The sequence below is a fragment of the Haliotis rufescens genome, unplaced genomic scaffold (assembly GCF_023055435.1).
Source record: "Haliotis rufescens isolate VD_foot unplaced genomic scaffold, xgHalRufe1.0.p SCAF_13, whole genome shotgun sequence".
NCBI classification, from domain to species: domain Eukaryota; kingdom Metazoa; phylum Mollusca; class Gastropoda; order Lepetellida; family Haliotidae; genus Haliotis; species Haliotis rufescens.
The window spans coordinates 10317925-10331644 of record NW_025963813.1 but is presented as its reverse complement, the minus strand read 5'-3'; the positions used below and the strand labels follow the sequence as shown (position 1 = coordinate 10331644).

At 38.5% G+C, this 13720-nt stretch overlaps 1 protein-coding gene across 6 annotated transcripts in view; it reads right to left on the bottom strand.

Annotated features, from left to right (window-relative positions):
- LOC124139068 (pleckstrin homology domain-containing family G member 5-like) overlaps positions 1-13720 on the bottom strand; it is a 242894-nt gene that overhangs the window by 70500 nt on the left and 158674 nt on the right. The gene's annotated exons all lie outside the window — the stretch shown is intronic.

The following is a 13720-nucleotide window of genomic DNA, read 5'->3' as shown; positions in this document are numbered from 1 at the left end:
ACAACAAAACAAGACCCACCCCCATCCACAACTAAGCTACCCCCACCCCACCTAGTCCCCTCGAAGCCGATCACCCGAGGCCAAAAGTACACTGGGATCAGAAAGCTTTCTTTCATTCCGACAACCTTCTTTGCTCAAACTTTTAAGAACCAAAATTAGCAATTTTGCAAAGTGAGGAGAATTTTGAAAACCAAAGACAATGCTACACCCATCAGTAATTCACAATAACCCTGTATACCAATGTATCAGTTTCAGTTTTCTATTCTCAGCAAAGCTTATCAAATATACATCAGAGAAGTTCACAGTCACAGCTCCATCAAACCTGTCCTTGACAAGCAATCGGACTCAAGAAGCTAACACAAACTGTATTATCAGTCAAAATGTGAATATTTATTTTACTATGAAGCAGGCTTAGGGATATTAACTTTTCTCACTAGCATCAAATCAGAAAATTTGCAATTTCTCGTCAATTCTATGAATTTCGTTCTCCGTGCCCTCGACTACTCCTCAGTCGTAGCAGAGTCCATTCCCGCAAACATTTCCTTAATCTAGAGCTCTTTCCTGTTCTTCGATCAATAATTTGCTATTGCTGAATGGGAACTGGTCCCCAGCAAATATTTTGACCCACAAAGTTATCAGTTCATGGGAATCTACAACAAACTTGACACATTATGTCTAAAATTGATGATAGCATTCTTGGAGAATCTATCAGATTTCCAATTCTAGACTTGGCTGTCCCACCATAAAAACTGAATACCAATGAATCAGAAATATGATGCCATGGTGTATGTAGATGTGGAGGCCTATTGATATAGATATGTATTTTCACCATGGGAGAATTGAATTCAACATTTGCTTTGTAATGTAATTTAATGTCATCTATTTTTTTTAATTTTAAGGTGTGTTTTTTCTACAGACATATTTAATACTCCAAGAAGATAATAACAAAAACATATATGTCACAATTCAACCATTTTAGATATTTCTTCAGCCATGTTCGAAAATAGAAAATAGGGTATATGTGATGTCATGCCTTTGCAACAAATGAAAGTTGAATAGAAATATCATTATGTTTTAACATATAACTTAGTATTGGTTGATGTACTGTATTCGACGTAATAAGCGACCCGTTCTAATAAACGCCCGCAGTGATATTTGCTCATATATTGGCTAGTGAACAATCCCAATTAGCACCCCTTCCAATTGATCAATGTACACAAGACTTATTTATTCGTGTATAATACATGTGTTATTTGCATCCTTAATTATGGGAAATTAAATTCTGGTAAAATATATCTGTCGTAGATAAACATGTCAGGCTGTCAGCATAAACCACGAAATTTACGATCTTTCAACTCTGTTGTTTGTCACCAAAATAATATTCTAATAAGAGCCCCATATTTCTAATTTTGAGAGCGCCCTAGGCGCTTATTATGTCGAATACGTTATGTATCCTAAAAAATTTATACCAATGATTATGTTAATAATGAGTTACTACTTTTTGTAATCATCTTTTGATAAAAATATATATAAAAAATATATTGTCAGGGGAAATCATTATGGCTGAATTTAAATTACACATGTCGAACGAAATCATCCCATGGTTCATAAAAGTCTATAAAGAAGGGGTGGCGTGGGGGGTGGGGTGAGAATAATGGGGAGGGATATGAAAATATGACAGTGAAAGAGGGGGCATGAAAAAAAATAACTATTTGGGGAGGGGGATGGGGGTATGAAAAAATGACACATTTCTATAAAAAAATTAAGACTTTGTAGCATAAATTTTGACCCCCACCCCCCATAATAAATAACCAGTCCCTAAATTGGGAAAAACATATTGTTTTTAATTAGAAACAACACTGTTTTTTAAATTTGGAAATCATCATTCATCACTCAATTTTTATTGATAAAAAAAACCAAACAGAATAATTCTTTTCAGTCACACTAATATTTTTTCAGTTCAAAATCATTTCCTTTTACAACAGATTGCTGCTCTGCCAATGTTCCTATGGCAACAAAACAAATGATTCATGTGATTTTCAATGTTAACTCAAGTATGTTCAATCAAAAATCAAAAATTGAAATTAAAAAGTTATTATTTAACAATCAATGCTGACAAACTTGTCTCCAGCTTGAGGAACTCCAAGAGTGCTCACTTTGTACCACAATCAATACTATTGCTTGTTGGGTGCTGTAGTGTCTCGGCAAGAGGCGCCATCTGGCAAGGACGTGCCTTGTATAGTGCCATCTAATTGCTTGTACAGACACGTGACGAAATTAGACCTTGGAGACGATGGGAAAAAAAATCCCTCATACGAAGCTTTCTCAGATTGTCGAAACTGTAAATATTTCAAATTCTAGCTCAGGCCAGAATAAACAAAATTTTAGGAATGTATTAATAAATCTTAAAAAGATTGAATGGTTCCTTTTTCCTCTTCTAGAATCTGCTAAAGCATGCTATAAATACTGAAGTATTTTGTTTAGACTTTGATTGATGTGTCATAAAGTTCTCTGTGGTGGCGAAGGTCGGCCTCAACCTGACAATACATTACATTATTATTTAAAGTCTTTTTTAACAACATTGTTCTTTTTTATGGTTCTTTTTAATATTTAATATTTTATTTGGTTGCTTGCTGTCAACACTGTTCCATCAATCCATAAACTCATACTTTAGAGGGGTGGTGGGTAGGGCTGGGACGAGTCCAAATTTACTACCCGGGTACCTGACCCCCTATTACCCGACCCTACCCGGGTACCCGCTGCAGGTCTCAAGAGTTGGGAACAAAATGTCTGATTGAGAATTGTTTTACAGAAGCCCTGGCAACAAAAGTTGAGATGAATGTATCAAACCATCAGATCATGCGTACACTGAAGTTGACTGAAGCTTTACTCTTTACTCAAACATATACAAGCCAAAAGGAATGTGTGCATCGTCAGAAAGAAATGCGAATATTAGCCCTTTGTAGTGTAACCACTGAGCTATAGTGAGTTTTTGTCATTAAACAATATAACATGTGACTACCTACGGGTCCGGGTAGTCCTGTGGGTACCCGGGTCCTACTCAGGGCCCACCCTACCCGAATACCCAAGCCCTAGTGGTGGGGTAGCTTAGTGGTTAAAGCATAGGTCATGACACTGAAAGGCTGGTTCCAGTTCCCGCCTGTGTGAAGGTCAGATATTACTGGAATATTGCTAAAACCGGAGAAAATCCATAAATGCTCGCTCACTAACACTGACTGAGGTGTAAAACAACATTCAATCACTCATCTCTTTGCAAATCAAATCAATAAAAACTGATAAATAACTTACATAGCTTCTGACAATTCAAAAATGAATCAATTATTTAACTGAAATTCGAGACCTTGTACAGGAAGTGTGGGAAGTCTTGTTGGAGCGGGCACCACAGCCGTGAAGCCGACTTCATTGAAAACACACAACTAACCCAACAAATAAACAGTGGTCACTTATAAATATTGACATGTGTTCCCCGAGTCCCATCAAGGTCGCCTCATAGTCAACACCCCAACACACCTGTTTGCGAAAACATTAGCACCTGTCTAAGCCAACACAAATTCAGCACGAATATTTTCGTCATGTTGTAACGTTGGATACATGGGTACTGTGTCGTATCCTTGTTGCATTTCTATGATTCTCTCTCTTCAGTGTTGTACAAAGTGCAGATTCCAACAATTAAAAAATATCTGTGTAAGAAAAGCTATGTTTGCCATCTCCAAAACTCTTTTTCTTGGACAATAATTTATTGATCAGAAGACTTGGGGAAAGGAGACAAAAACAGGGTTTAAGGTTTAATAAATAAATTAAAGTGATTCCGTGCCATTTGATTGGCAACCAATCAATTAATTTGCATTTGTGTTTCCATATCACCCCTCCCCCTTCTCTGCCCCACCATCGCCAAATTAGGCCATGCCCACTAGGATTCTGTTCTCTGATTGGCTGATAACAAAAAGGGTAGGGCTCAGTTTGCAAATTGCACTGAATGATGTCACTGAATTTTGCAGATTAATACAAATTTTACACAACTTTTATATTTATACCTCCATATAATAATAGAGTTGTAATAAATATGAAAGAAAATTAACAAACATTTTTATTATTATTTTTGTATTCATTTTGAAAAATATGTGTTTAGACAAGAAAATAGATCAATTACCTTAATTTGTATTTTATTGGCTGTGAGATGATGTGAGCATTAATCTCATGTTTCTTAAGTAGCCTCTGCTTGATGTGCAAATATGCTACAGATCAGGTTAACAGTCATTGTTGGGTCTAGTCTTTTGCATATTTTTAAACCAATGTGTCGAACCAATTAAACCAATTCTGTTTAAAATAGTTCCAGTGACCGACAGTTTGCATCTATTCACGTTCGGCCTCCAGGGGTCACATCACGTCACATAAGTTCACAACAGCGATACACGTTGCAATAAGCGAGACATTGTGACACCAAAAAGAATTTCTCTGGCATGTATATTAGATCAACAGCCAAAACAATATGTATTCCTCAAACCAGTATTCCAGCTAATCAATATCACTAAAAATGATTATGCAAGTGTTCCTAAACAACTGTTATTACATAAAAAATAAGAATATTTTTTCAGAAACCGTCTCTCAGGAAATACAACCCCTTAGTATCTGCACAGCTAAGCTGGACTTCAGATTGACCTGACCATGTATAGATAGGTCAAGTGACCACTGAAAAACATACTGGCGGGTCACTCTTTCAGGGGTCAATGACCCCGCCCCCTGACAATCAAAGCACTGGTTCTCATGTTGGAGGGTTCCTTTAATACACCTGTAAATCTGAATATTTAAATTTTACATAACCATTGAATTTTCATATGGAACTATTTAGATGTTACTCATCCTGTAAATCTAACTAAAACATATTTTTGTCATTTTAGCCACTTGCACGTCAAACAATCTGTAAATTATTTTTACACATGGCTATATACGCATCCAACATTCTGTAAATTATTTTTACATATAGCCACTTACATGCAAAAATGTAAATGAATTTCTATGTATAACAAATCATTCTATAATGGTTATTTGGGAAATTTCTGTATGAAAATACTATTAACCCGAGGACTTTTTTCAAGCCAAAAACATACAATATGAAATTATATCATGTTCTGTAAATTAATTTCTATGTGTTAGAAATAACAAGTTAATCCTTCTGTAATGGTTATTTGGGGAATTCCTGTATGAAAATACTATTAACCCAAGGACTGATGTCAAGCCTAAAAATGTACAACATAAAATTATATCATATTCTGTAAATTAATTTCTATGTGTAACAAAGTACAAGTAAATCATTCTGTAATGGTTATATGGAAAATTCCTGTATGAAAATACTATTAACCCAAGGACTGATGTCAAGCCTAAAAATGTACAACATAAAAATTATATCATATTCTGTAAATTAATTTCTATGTGTAACAAAGTACAAATAAATCATTCTGTAATGGTTATATTGAAAATTCCTGTATGAAAATACTATTAACCCAAGGACTGATGTTAACCCCAAAATGTACAATATGAAATTATATTCCCCACCACCTACCTTCATCAATCTCCGGCAACAGAAGCAGCTTCACGCTGGGCACCACCCTCATAGTGAAATCTTCCTGTGTTCAATACATACTAGTCTCTGAGACCTCTATTTAAACCTTTTTTTCACATTTTCTTCACACAATTTTCAAAAAATATACTCAATATCTCAAACAATAATTAGTTGCCTTACATATGTATACGTTTGTACTACAAACGTGAAGACTTAAAGTGAAAAGTTGATGTTAATATTTTTAATGTGTAACACATCTTAAGTTAACCAAGTTCTCAATTTTATCAGGACTTGCCCTGAATGGGCCTAAATGGACCTGATCGAGGATATCATTTTCTCCTTCTACCATTGAGTGATCCTGCCAATTCACAACCGATGAAGATAGACCGTCTCTAGCAGTCACAAGCTGGAAACATTTGTCAAATTCTAATCAACTTTGTGTGCTCATCTTTATCAAAATGGATTGCCCGGAATCAAGGATTTGTACTTGTGGGAGAGTTGAAAGCGGTGTGACTGACTATCACTGACACATTTCTACCATTTAGTTGCTGTAGAACCCTCACACGATCAAGTTGAACACTAAACTCAACAGAAGCTAATTTTTCCATGTTTAGTTGAACATAAATATATCTCATTCCGAAAAACTACCATTTTGCAATTTCGAAGTAACAGTCCATAAATCAATACATCCATAATTTCAACATTGTCCTGATCTTCAAGAAACAGTCCACTAAACACAAGGTCCTTCCTCGAAATGTGTTTGTATATATCCACAAAAAGACCTGTTATATGCGGTGTGTGTGTATGTCGTACACCACCACGACACAAGACTACAGGATCGTTCCGGTAAATTCCAGTTAATCAACAGGTCGGCAACACCTGGCTGGGAATCAATGTTTAACAAAGAAGCAGGTAGTGATTGTTTACATCATGTATTTGTGTTAGCTGGCTGGCCAGTTTGCCAGGTCACTCGCAGTGTTATTAACAGCTCAGGGCTGTAATAACTGGACTGTATAACATCAAGTAAATGACCACTCTTTCAGTTCACAAGCCTCATTTCACACGACTGAAAATCCCCAAAGGTGAACCCGTTGAGCACAGTACCACACAGGGTGAGAGTGATTGGGGTATGTACTGATTAATGACAGCCCAAATATGGTGGATTTTATCAACAGTGGTCAATAGTGTGAGCATCAATCCATGTTGTCATGGTGACCCATTTCCTAGAGGTCATCATGACAGCTATATCATGGTGGGTTTTAAAAACAGTGGTCAATAGTGCGAGCATCAATCCACGTCGTCATGGTGACGCATTTCCTAGAGGTCATCATGACAGCTATATCATGGTGGGTTTTAAAAACAGTGGTCAATAGTGTGAGCATCAATCCACGTCGTCATGGTGACACATTTCCTAGAGGTTATCATGACAGCTATTTCATGGTGGGTTTTAAAAACAGTGGTCAATAGTGCGAGCATCAATCCACGTCGTCATGGTGACACATTTCCTAGAGGTTATCATGACAGCTATTTCATGGTGGGTTTTAAAAACAGTGGTCAATGGTGTGAGCATCAATCCACGTTGTCATGGTGACACATCAGCCAGGTTACATTTGTCAGCCTTCCCTGCTAACCAACATCCAACAATATGAACTACCCGCACTCGGATGCCTTCGTGTCCACCTTATTGGTCAGTTCACAATAACAATAACCCTGGAATCCTCACAGATTATATCACAACACAAGAAGAGCAGCACCAAGCCTTCTTTCAGGAGAAAATACGGTAATATTTTATACTCTCATGAATATATGCCCTTTTTCCTGAGCAGAAAAGCAAATACGTTCACAGAATTGTCTTTGTACAATCCCAAAGCTAGGTCAACCCATTGCCGACCTTGCTCATTGAGAACATACATTTTATTGCTTAATATGGTCGCAACAAGCCTCAGTGAGTTTCACCTTGATTGATTGGTCTACAGGTGACAGGTGTCACACACCTGTATATTACCTGGCCCACCTGTGGGGAAAGTATGCTGATTTCCTACACTCCTCCGACTCTCAATACAAGCCAACCCTTCTGAGTCCATATCCTTGAACAAGTCTTCGGGTAATATAGATCCGAGGTGCAGATAAGCAATAATTCATGATTCAAACTGCCTTTGTAGACTGAGAGGTTTATTGATGGATTTAATGTACGTCAGAAAACACACTGATGATTTGTTTTTATACCAATATTGCATGCTGTCGCTTTGTTCATAAGGCGGTGGGGTTGACTTGTGTTTAAACTGTCACTCTGTCCCAACAAGGGTACAACATGTTAAGCTGATATTGGGGTCTCTTATAAGCTATAAAACTGATGGTATTTTTCAAAAAGTTGTGTAAACCTATCTAAAAAAAATAAAAAAGGAATAATAATATTTTTTAATAAATAAAACAATAATAATCATTTACTCCGAAACGTTCCTGGGAACAGTCCTATTTGCTGTCTGGGCTGTGTGTAGAGGGGGCAAGGGCCTTACCGGCCTGATCACCCAAACATTCTTGGCTGCATTTTTAAATATTTTAATCTGCAATTCATCATCATCATCATCATCATCATCATCATCATCAACATCATCAACACCGGCACAAACCACTGGCTCAGGGTTTTTAGTTGTGTAAGAATAAGTCAATTATTACAGCATTTTGTATACGTAATAGTTTTGCGACCATAAATAAAAACTTCACCATCTGAGCACATGTATTTTTCCTTAATGTTACCTCTGTGAAGCATCTGCTGTTTTAAACAGAAGATTTTCAGTTCATATTTTCTTTTAAAGTCAGGTATATCCCTTACTGCATCCAAGCTTTCACATTTCTGGCAATAGTGAAACATGATTGTTCCTAAATCTTGAATGGAATAACGGTAAAGTATATTTACTTGACAAGAAGCAATGTCAGCATACATTTTAATCTCGGTTGGCCAAAATCAGACAGTCAAGCATACAACACATTGCTAATCTTTACAACTGCCCCGGGCTTTTGCATGTTCTGCAAATTTTGAAGGTATTGAACCTGCACAGAGAGAGATGACGCAGATTAGCAGACACGTACGTCAATGCTTGAACATACTTCATGCATCATTCACGCTCTACTCAGAAATAATTTTTGTTATTTGAATGTCAAACCAAGATAGTTGTTGCAAAGTCCTGTTCGTGTAGCACATCGTTAAGACTACTGTACATTTCCACAACCATATATAATGTCATCAAGGCTAAAAATACAATTGGAGCTGGGTCCCTGATTAATTATTTAGAGTGAAGTTGAAATAGTTCCCTTCCGTTGTTCCTGAGCAATGAAGACAGACCTGGGGCTCTCTAACCTGTCAAGATATCTAACCTGATTATAGGGGTATTTCAACATCAAAGATCACAAAAAAAATTCAGACTAAGGCTGAATCAAGCTTACATCCATTTCTTCCTGACATTGGGAGAAAAGAATTGGTTGGTTGGTTTGTTGTTTAAGGCCACATTCAGCAATATTTCAGCTATATGACGGCGGTCTGTAAATAATCGAGTCTGGTCCAGACAATCCAGTGATTGACATCATGAGCATCGATCCGCGCAATTGGGATCGATGACATGCATCAACCAAGTCAGCGAGCCTGACCACCCGATCCCGTTAGTCGCCTTTTACGACAAGCATAGTCACCTTTTACGGCAAGCATGGGTTGCTGAAGACCTATTCTACCCCGGAATCTTCACGGGGAGAAAAAAAAAGGGTGAGTGAGTGAGTTGAATTCAATGACGCTCAGTGTTCCAGTCATATCACAGGTTCAGGAAGTCCGAAGTGATGCTGGTCTCATTGGAGAAACCCACGAGCACAGATATGGGGGGATGAGAATGGATATTTTTCTTATCAGCTGAAACCTCTTTTCAGTGGAGCATGGTCCATGATTTGAGGGTGTTTATGGGGGTTGTTTCACAAATTTGTGGTCAATAAATTTCGCGGATCCACGGAATATTCTCACCCCTGGGTATGGTGCTGACAAACCTAGAATAGGGTCAAACCAGGATTCGAAAGCACAATCAGAGGCTTGCCCAAGGCTTGCCCATGGGACACGCCTAAGATGACCTGGCTACCCGTGCCCCCTGGAGAAAACAGAAATGCCAGTAATCTGAATGATTCTGTGAAAATTAAAATGAGTTGCAGTTGAGTCAAGACAATGATGGAAATGATGCTGAAACCATACCATTAATTGCACACAAAAACATTCATTATTACCATAGACACAGCAGAGAAAACACATTTACAACATGGCTGCCATAGTGGCCATGTTTAAAATTTGATCACAGAACTTATTGGTACCAACTGTTTGTTTGACTGAAAATAGCTGTAAAACAGGACAAAAGACGAACCCATATCAATGGAACTAAGAGCATGAGACAAGAAACCAGATACAATTAGTATATTCCTGAATGAATATTTTATACGGTCACTGCCCACCCATGACCTTATTGTTCCACCATTAGCTATCTTTAAAGCTGTGAATTTTTAATAGCTATTGCTTTTTTCTTTAATCTCCATCAGGAACTCCTTAAGAAAAATATTTAAGTGGTAGAAGTCAACACTTGCTACCCATCCGTTGCAAACCCGTATCCAATAACCCTACCACCCATCCAAACCCTACCACCCCATCCGATAACCCTACCCCCTACCCAATAACCCTACCACCCCATCCAAACCCTACCACCCATCCAAACCCTACCACCCCATCCAATAATCCTACCCCCTACCCAATAACCCTAGCCCCCCATCCAAAAACCCTACCACCCATCCAAACCCTACCACCCCATCCAATAAAACTACCACCCATCCAAACCCTACCCCCTACCCAATAACCTTACCCACATCCCTAAGGAAGACATCCAGTGCTTACTTAGGTACTGATCTTGGTAAGGCAGACGTCCAGTGCTTACTAAGGTACCGATCTTGGTAAGGAAGACGTCCAGTGCTTACTTAGGTACTGATCTTGGTAAGGAAGACATCCAGTGCTTACTTAGGTACTGATCTTGGTAAGGAAGACGTCCAGTGCTTACTTAGGTACTGATCTTGGTAAGGAAGACTTCTAGTGCTTACTTAGGTACTGATCTTGGTGAGGAAGACATCCAGTGCTTACTTAGGAACTGATCTTGGTAAGGAAGACATCCAGTGCTTACTTAGGTACTGATCTTGGTAAGGAAGACTTCTAGTGCTTACTTAGGTACTGATCTTGGAAAGGAAGACTTCTAGTGCTTACTTAGGTACTGATCTTGGTAAGGAAGACGTCCAGTGCTTAATTAGGTACTGATCTTGGTAAGGAAGACGTCCAGTGCTTACTTAGGTACTGATCTTGGTAAGGAAGACGTCCAGTGCTTACTAAGGTACTGATCTTGGTAAGGAAGACGTCCAGTGCTTACTTAGGTACTGATCTTGGTAAGGAAGATGTCCAGTGCTTACTTAGGTACTGATCTTGGTAAGGAAGATGCCAGTGCTTACTTAGGTACTGATCTTGGTAAGGAAGACGTCGAGTGCTTACTTAGGTACTGATCTTGGTAAGGAAGACATCCAGTGCTTACTTAGGTACTGATCTTGGTAAGAGTGAGTGAGTGAATATGGTTTTACGCCGCTTTTACCAATATTCCAGCAATATCACGGCGGGGGACACCAGAAATGGGCTTCACACATTGTATCCATGTCGGGAAGGGAACCCGGGTCTTCGGCGTGACGAGCGAACGCTTTAACCACTAGGCTACCCGACCGCCCGATCTTGGTAAGAAGGACATCCAGTGCTTACTTAGGTACTGACCTTGATAAGGAAGACATCTAGTGCTTACTTAGGTACTGGTTATTTGCATGGTGAGGTTGTCATCCATTGTTGAACCTCACTCACTCACTCACTGCAAGTCTTACGTAAACTACCCAAATACCAAAGCCTTGATCAGCAAAAAGTTTTGCCCAGTTTGTCGGTGCACCTTCCTTGTTTCATCTTGCATATATAAGTGGCTTATTTCTGCATGGGGCACACACCAGCATCGCCGACCATTACCAAAAATTCCGAGACTATTACTAAAACAATATTAATTGACGAAATGATAAACAACGACAAACCAAATTACAATACAACACTCCATTTTACCTTCCTGTTGAAACTCATCTGCGAATATATCCACAATAAATGGAGCGTATTTACTCCATTCTTCCATCGTCGAAACGCCAACTTCCTACATTATATCATTCTTGGCTCCGGGCCAAAAACTTGAATGGAAATTACTTATTTCTTCCATAAATTTTATGACTCTCCTTCATGCCCTGGAGAAGCCTATAAAGATCTCAATGGGGCAAACTATCAATTCTATTTTTGTATATCAGTAAGTCTATTTATCTAGGCAAACTGAGAAAAAGCTTCATTGAGAAGACGGCAAGAATCGACCAATCGTTGTGAACAAGTCCTGCTCTCACAACAACCTCACTCCTGTGTCCCCATACTGTATCTTAATCCAATCACTACGGCCGTCTTCCTTTACACATTCGGTCGTTCTACACTCATAGTCCTCGCACACAATTTCCCAAATCTGTACCATTAGGTTTCTGGACCATTCCGTCCAAACTGGGACAATCATCTTTGGATGTAGCCCATTAAAACTGGATTGGTTAGTTTCGATCTAAAGGTCCCATTTATGAAAGCAAGCATTTAGCTGGACTACACGCAAGCGATACCGGTCCCTCCCTCAGTTCCATTTAGTTGAGGAATTCTTAGCTTGCCGTTCGCGATCTCCGGCAGAGAATTTACGACAGAAAGTCAATACGAGAGCTAGTATTGATCGGGTCCGAACAGACTAGAAGCGATGCCTCTGCTCTATCTGACACAGTCGTAGCAAAGTGTGGCGTAAAATCCCAGTATCTACATGGGTGCTTCACAATACAAACTTGATCACAGGGGCGGGATTACATGTTGTATTTCAATCACAGACTGTAATGCACAAGTTCAGCTGCCAATCTCACTGTGTTCTTCCTCCCATCACATGAGTGTCTCTCCGGCCTTAATTAACAGGAGTCAAGTGCAGGCAATATGGTTTTAATTAGTGTCCACACTAAGTCAGTTAGAGCCTTGCAGATAGCTGGTAACAAGATCGCTGGAGCCTATTAGGTTTATTGAATAGGCTCAGCCTAAAAACATCATCACTGACATTCATGGGTGTTTGATTAGAAGAGATTTGGGCCATGATTCCAACCGTATTGATCTCTGGGGAGACGGTCGTCCTTTCTCAGGGACTTGCTTCATACCTCTGATACTTCTAATGCCATATTTCCTTAATCACGGCCTGTAGCTGAGCCCTTGACAGCTTTGTTGATTAAACGCTGGCAATTAGAGTTAAACAAACATACCACTTGGACAAATGAGTTTACACACTACAGATGGCCTTGCAATGAAAATGTAGTTCTTTTGATATTCAAGCCGATATCTTTGAATTCAATAATTTTTTTCGGATTAATAGCGTTGACATGGTATAAAAATACAGTGTTGCATACTTTATTAATATTTTTTTTTCATACATTTTATATATATTATTATATTTTTAGATTTCAGCTTTCAGCTTATTATTGTGGAACGATAATTTTTATGATCAAACTTTGCATACTCTATCAATAATTTTTTCATACATTTTATATATTGTTCATAGAAGTAGGTTCTATCAGCTAATCATTGCTGACATTGTAGACATTGTTATGCAATGTTGCAAACATTATTGAGAATATTTTAAAACTTCTTATATCATCATTTGTATGACATTAAGTTTCATTTTGTAAAGGAATTCTAGGTACACGCTTCATAATGAATTATGCTTGTCGTAAGAGGCGACTACTGAGAAGAACGGGTGGTCAGGCTCGCTGACTTAGTTGATGCATGACATTGTATCCCATTTGCGTGGATCGATGCTCATGATGTCACTGGATTGTCTGGTCCAGACTTGATTATTTACAGACCGCCGTCACATAGCTGGAATATTGCTGAGTGCAGCATTACAACAAACAATCAATCAACAATGCATTGGAAAGTTGCCAAATTTGTTGGATATTCAAGCTTGTCGGTAGAACTTAGCAGGTACTTTCTGCTTATTA